This window comes from Dermacentor andersoni, chromosome 11, assembly GCF_023375885.2.
Source record: "Dermacentor andersoni chromosome 11, qqDerAnde1_hic_scaffold, whole genome shotgun sequence".
Lineage (NCBI taxonomy): Eukaryota > Metazoa > Arthropoda > Arachnida > Ixodida > Ixodidae > Dermacentor > Dermacentor andersoni.
In genome coordinates, this window is record NC_092824.1 from 64,732,065 (window position 1) to 64,739,263 (window position 7,199).

Sequence of the window (7,199 nt, forward strand, 5' to 3'; positions counted from 1 at the left end):
CGCTTTCACCCACTTTGGCGTACACTAAAACAACTCTTTTTTTTTTCACTTTATACGCCGGGAAAGACGGCACAGAAAGCTTCGTTGTAGTAAAGAAATTATATGGATGATGGCGTATACTTGCTCCAGCGAGTATATTTAGGTACCGCTTGTTATTTTATTGCGTAATTCCGTAGGGCGCAGAGTCGGTCTGAGGCACATCTGTAGTGCGAGTAGAGATATTCGTACATACAAGCCGACTACACTCAGACAAATGTACACCCTTTGAGGTGTATATTTGGCACACCACAATAATCGTCATCTGCCTTGCTTTTTGCATTTCCTTTCTTGAAAACGCTGCAGCCGCTACTTTCCTGTCGAGAATGCTCCAAGCAATTCCATCCAATTCTTGTAGAATCCCGCATAACGGATATGCGCTATGTTTAGAGTTAGGCGCCGTGCAGGGCCTGCACAGTTGCGCCCGTTGTACATTTGAGCAACTGCAAACGCGCGGCTCGAGACGACGCAGTAAGCTCGCTTACCTTTGCTGTACCTTGCCGTCCGTCTACTCGTAGCTTTTAGCTTTGCCCTCATCCTGTGAAGGTGGACGCCGTTGTTCTCGTTGGGACCCCCACGACGCCGCACTTAAGTTCCGTGGCGTACACGATGCTCCTTTGCTTTCCGAGCTCGTCGAACCCGTCTGCAACATTTTCCAGAAGGCGTATAACTTTCAAGTTACTGCACGCGAAAGAAAGCTCGTTAGACGGCCCACTCCAGTAAAACCCACAAGGTCTGCTTATTTTTCCCGCTATAAGTCACGCGAAATGCAATTCGAACCATGCAAGCGTCGACGATACGCTTCTGTGAAGGACTCCTGTGGCCGAGCCAAAGGTCAAATTGCGCAGCTACATGAGATAACGTCCCGGTAGACGAGTCTACATGTCTATATTTAGCTCGCAGGAGGCGGCTGGGCGCTTGGTTTCAGGCGGCGTGGCCACTGATCTGCATCGTCACTGTCAGCGTTTCTTGATCCGCCAGATGCCCGGATGCTCTTCCTTCGTGGAGAACAGACGGCTACGAACGGTATTTTGCTTTGTCATCGAAAATCGAAGCTCGGAGAACGAGAAGCCGTTGCCCACGGCGTTCCCCCGCCAGCGGCAAATAGATGCGCCGAGCACCGCTTCAAAAGTAGCTCTACATTCCTGAACAGCGAGATTATGCGCCGATGAATTTCCGTCTTTTCCGTCGTTGGCACGGGCTGCAACCGAAACTGACGATGGTGTATCATCACTTACGGATCTTCTTGCTTTGTTTATTTGTTTGTTTTTCGCTAAAGTGGCCTTCGTGCAAATCTGACCGGCCCACACAAATGCAAACTCTTCTCATAGGTCGTGTTTCCTATATTTCTCACTATGCGATGTCAGGCCACTGAAATGCTCTTCCCTAGTTCCTACAAATGCACTTAGTATTTTTATAGTTTTTTAAACATTTAAGGTGATCCCTAACAAGCTCTGCAGTTACATTAATCTAAAAACGTACGGCGAGAACTATCTTCAGAAACAGTCACTTTTACGGCTCCTAATTCTAATTATCGACTTCCTGTGCGTGTTTACTGATGACACCGGTATGATGTTACACATAGGTACACGTAAAGGTAGGTAACTTGACCCGGTAACGATTGCTTAATCTGGTAGTCTGAACATTTTACTAAATTTAGAGTCCAAGTAACGTTCGATACCACATATAATGCGAAATATCTTCCTCGCGCGTTATTCCGAACGCTGAAAAATGTAATTCCAACGAACTCTTGGTCAGTTGTAGCGGAGGTATACACGATATTTATAATGGAAGCATCCATCCTACCACAGAGGGAAAAAAAAAACGCAATTCGAGACATAAACGCAAGGAGGAGGCATGACGTCAGGCAGCAAGTCTTCGCGAAGCTATCTCATCCGCCACCATTTCTCTCGGTTTTCACTTGGTGCTTCATGGGAGTATGCGCACATCGTGCGCTGTACGTATAGCTGGGTTCGTGGTGCATTCAGAGTTCTGCTAGCCGCCGCATAGTTGTCGCCGCTTGCTCAAATTCGTGCCGCTGGCCTTCCGCTCCCTGCGTTGAGTACCTCTAGTTGTCCGCATACCTAGAAACATTGCCGTCGTCGCCATGGCAACATTGAACTCGCAACGTTCGCAAGATGGGATGCGCATTAGAACTCCCGAACGGCATTCCAGATGAGCAAATAATTAAATTAATTAATTATGGGGTTTCACGTGCCGAAACCACTTTCTGATTATGAGGCACGCCGTAGTGGAGGACTCCGGAAATTTGGGCCACCTGGGGTTCTTTAACGTGCACCTAAATCTAAGCACACGGGTGTTTTCGCATTTCGCCCCGGCAGAAATACGGCCGCCGTGGCCGGGATTCGATACCGCGACCTCGTTCTCAGAAGCCCAACACCATAGCCACTGCGCAGTCACGCCGGGTTAAGCAAATAGTTTACAACTTTATTCAAACTTGCGGATGTAAGTTACATTACAGGTTAAGCGCGTTCGGTCACCGTATAGAAACGACCGCTTGCCGATACCTGCTTGGGTACCTTATCCCGCGATTCCTTGTTTCTTTATTTTAGTAAATGTGACATTGTTTTAGGGGAACTTGACCCCATTTGGACGTGTCTAACCGAAAATATGGTCCCATCCGGAAGACATTGCTGCCTAAAATGCCGTCTCAAAGCGCCAGCTGTGACGGGGCAAGAATGCCAGAAACTGCAACATTACGCGCGCGCCGAACGCTTCAAAGGGTGATTTCGGCACGAGAAAATCGTGCGCGTGATCGTGGGCCAACGGTTAGGGCTCTGAGCTGTAGTACTGAAAGTCGATGTTCGATCTCACTATCGGCCGTGCATTTCATTATTGTTTTATAGACGGACTTCGCCCACATCAACGCTCGCTACAGTCATGCGCACGTGGAAATCTGACGCCACTGTCTACGCCAACTTCCTCACGGGGTGCAGTGTCACCGCGAGAAGGCTGGTATGCAGACAGTTTGGCTCATCACGAAAGTGCATGTCTTGGTGGTAAAGCACGGTCACGGCTGCACAAGTACACGCTTTCTTAAAATAAATTTTGATTGCAAGTCTTCGTTCTACCATAGCCCCATCTTGCTTTTATGTTAACTCAAGCATTTATGCTTACTCACACACGGAGGTACAAGCAGGCAAGGAAAGCGCTTAACATTAGATTAAAACTGACCCACAGTGTGTACAGGCTTGCTCTCCTCCCATCGATGGCTCTTTGGTTTCGCGAGAATGATGCGAATCGTCATTGCGATCTCTCTGAAATTTTCGTGCCCATGAAAATAGCTACAGTGCTGCTGCTTTCCTGCGAAGGGATAGAAATATTCTTTAATGGGTACCTGAGATGTGTGCCCGCCCATGCGCCCAACATGCTACTGCAGATGACAAAAGTTAATCATGAAATGACCCACTGCTACACATTGCAGTACACTCAAGTACAGGATGCACAACAAAAGAAACAAGCACAGGCATAGATGGTCAAAAGGTAACTACAGTCTCTGGCAAGTGTCCCGGAGCATTATTATTGTGGGTAATTGTAATAGCTTCATTGTTGTTGTTATTGTTGTTGTTGTTGCTGTTACTGTTGGTGCAGTTGTTGCTAGGCCAAGATGTGACGCATACTATGGCGCATTCGCCATGAATAGATTATTCTAAAACGTAATCAAAAATAGATTATCAGAACTTATATACAGTAAACACTGTGGAAATGCGAACTTACCTAATAAAGTGAAAATATTAACAATAAAAACAAATTATTTCGAAACGCTAAACAAGGGGGAAAACATACGCAAACGTAACGGGGCGATCGGTTGGACTCGATAAGAAAGGTCCCGGACGGCGGAGCAACCAGCCCAGACCGAATGCCAGGCACAATGCCCTAAACCATGTCTGGCGAGATCATTCCCATTTCCTCAACGCACATTGGGAAGCGGGGACACTTCCAGAGGAATGGAAACATGCGGAAGTAGTTATGATCCCCAAGCCAGGGAAAAAGCTACTAGTAGAAAACCTACGGCCGATATCACTCACTTCGTGCCTTGGCAAGTTGTACGAGCGAATCGTGACAAGGAGGCTACAACAATACATGGAAGATGAAGATCTGTATCCCCACAGTATGTTCGGCTTTCGCACCAAATTATCAACCCAAGACGTCCTACTACAAATTAAGGAGGGGGTTCTAAGCAACATCCCCTACAACGCAGAAAACATAATAATGGCACTTGATGTCAAAGGAGCATTCGACAACGTCAGCCACGCGGCCATCCTCAAGGGACTGTACGATCTCAATAGCGGACGAAGAATCCACGGCTACGTGACAGCGTTCCTATCAAACAGAACAGCCACGGTGGGGTTAGGAGACCTGCGGACAGACAAGTTCCACACGCCTAACAAAGGAACCCCGCAGGGATCCGTGATCTCACCGATCCTTTTCAACATTGCAATGATTGGGATAGCACGGAAGCTGGAAGAGATCGACGGCATACATCACGCCATTTATGCCGACGATATCACCATCTGGACTAACCAAGGCTCGCTCAGCCAAAAAGAGGAACGACTACAAGCCGCAGCAACATGCGTGGAAGAATGTGTTAGGGAAAGAGGCCTCGCCTGCTCGACGGAGAAGTCAGAGCTCCTGCGAGTCAGAAGAGGAAAACGCTCGGAAGAACAAATCAGCGTCACCCTAGAAGGACAAAAAATACCAGAAAAAGAAGCCATCAGGATTCTGGGAATGTGGGAGCAGAGCAATCAACGCTGTACACACACCATAAACCTACTCAAGCAAGCGACGGCACAGGTGGCACGTATGATCACCCGCGTCTCGCAAAAAAGAAGTGGCATGAAGGAGGAAGATACAGTCAAGTTGGTTAAGAGCCTCATAATCAGCCGGATTACGTACGCCCTCCCATATTACAACACAAACAAAGGCGAACGGGACCAGGCCGACGCCATGATAAGGAAAGCGTTCAAAACAGCGCTTCACCTGCCGGCCAACACCTCGACAGAGAAGCTGCTGGCCCTCGGACTCCACAACACGTTCGAGGAGCTCAAAGAAGCACAATTAGGGTCGCAGCTACTCAGACTCCAGCAGACTACCACGGGCAGAGAGCTCCTAAAAAAACTGGGGCATAAAGAAATTGAAAGGGAAGAACAAAGAACGGCAAACCTACCCGATGAGTATCGCAGTACCATCAAGGTAGGGTCCCTGCCAAGAAACATGGACCCGAATTTACACACAGCCAGGCGGAACGCTAGGGCAAAGTATGTAGAAAAATACCTAGCAACCAAGGCGAACACGGTATACACGGACGCCGCGGTATATCCTCGAGAACGAAGGGAAAAAGAACAAAGAGTCGTCGCGGCAGTAATAGGCTCGGACTATAGGGAAATCGCTTGCGCGTCGGCACGGGATTGTACGGTAACCGAGGGAGAGGAAATGGCTGTTGCTCTAGCAGCTGTGGAGGGCTACCGCACAAATAGATCCCTTATAATTCTAACAGACTCCAAGGAAGCATGCCGAAACTACATTAACGGCAGAATCGGTCTAAAAGCGCTCCAAATCTTCCTCCGCGCAGGCCAACAGAATAAACCCATTAGACACACCATCTTTTGGGTACCGGGGCACACTGAGATTGAGGGCAACCAAAGGGTAGATAGGATCGCTCGCGAGCATACAAACCGAGCGGACCTAAACAGAGATCCTGAGGACTTCATGACAGTGATCCCAACGTACTCTGACTTACTAAATTACCATAGAGGGACGAGGATCAGATATCCCCCGCCTCACAATACACTCACTCAAGAACAGGCAGTTTACTGGCGAAAGCTGCAGACAGGAACTTTCCCAAATTTACATAAACTATACAAAATGTTCCCAGGTCAATACAGGGACACATGCCCGTGGTGTGGCGCAATACCCACACTTTATCACGTCACATGGGAGTGCAATACGAATAAGGCATTCCACAAAATAGAAAATCCGAGTGCGGAGCAGTGGGAGAGCGTGCTCTCCAGCGGCGACCCTAGCCTCCAGCGGAGGCTGGTGGATCATGCCCGACGAGCAGCCACGCTCAGTGGTGCCCTGGAATAGGGGCGCCAACCATGCAGGCCGGAGATCGGCATCAACCAATAGAAGATGAAGACATCCGGCCCGACCGCTGAATTACTCTTTCTAGGGCATTAAAGTTTACTTCCTCCTCCTCCTCCCATTTCTTGGTGGTGGTCATGATGATGACGACGTGAGAGGTATGGTATGGTATGGTATTCCTTATCCGATGGCGCACACCCACTGTGGGGGATTGGCCAAGATTTGGATGAAATTAGGCTATCTTTATTAAAAACTAAAATTGGTAAAGCTAACTGGCGGAAATGAAAAAAAAAATGTTTAAGAATTTAAGACAATCTTTTGTAGCAATTATAAAATCCTTCACGGTTGAGCAAATATCCCTGCTGCACTTTCCAAGAGAGGAGGCTCCTAGAGAAAGGATATTTATAATTGAAAAGCTCAAACCAAGCTGTGTAAATCTTGATTCTAGATTTTTTTCTTAAAGAAGTGAAACCGCGGCAGAATATAAAAAAGAGGATCTATTGTTTCATCTTCTCCACAGACTGGGCACAGAGGGGAGGGCACCAGACCAGCCCTGTGACAATAGAAGTTTAATTTTGGTATTCGACAACGTAATCGGGTAAAGATGACTTCAGTTTTTCTGGTGTGAAAGGAATTTTTGGCCAAGGGAATAGGAGGTGTCGATATTCCTAAAAATTAGCTACAGCTGGGTTCAAAACTTCTTGAGTAATTGTACATCTCCTGAATCTAGTAGTCGTCAGGTAAGCTATTGTAGGAAGTAATGGTAATACAGGGCCACTGAGGGCCGCTCTCGCGAGACTGTCAGCCATTTCGTTCATGACATCCTTTATGTCCAGGCAACCAAAGCAATCTAATTAAATTTATGTGGGCAGGCACTAGAAAATGACATGTACGTAAAAGGTTAGTGACACCATTTGCTGTGAGCGAGGAACATAAGGATAAAGAATCAGTCATTGGTTCCTTTTTTTTTTTTTTTGCGAAGGTCTACTTCCTTCTCTTCTCTCAGCTCTGTTATCATGTGCCACACGCGCCTTTTGTGTTACCGTTGCATGCACGCG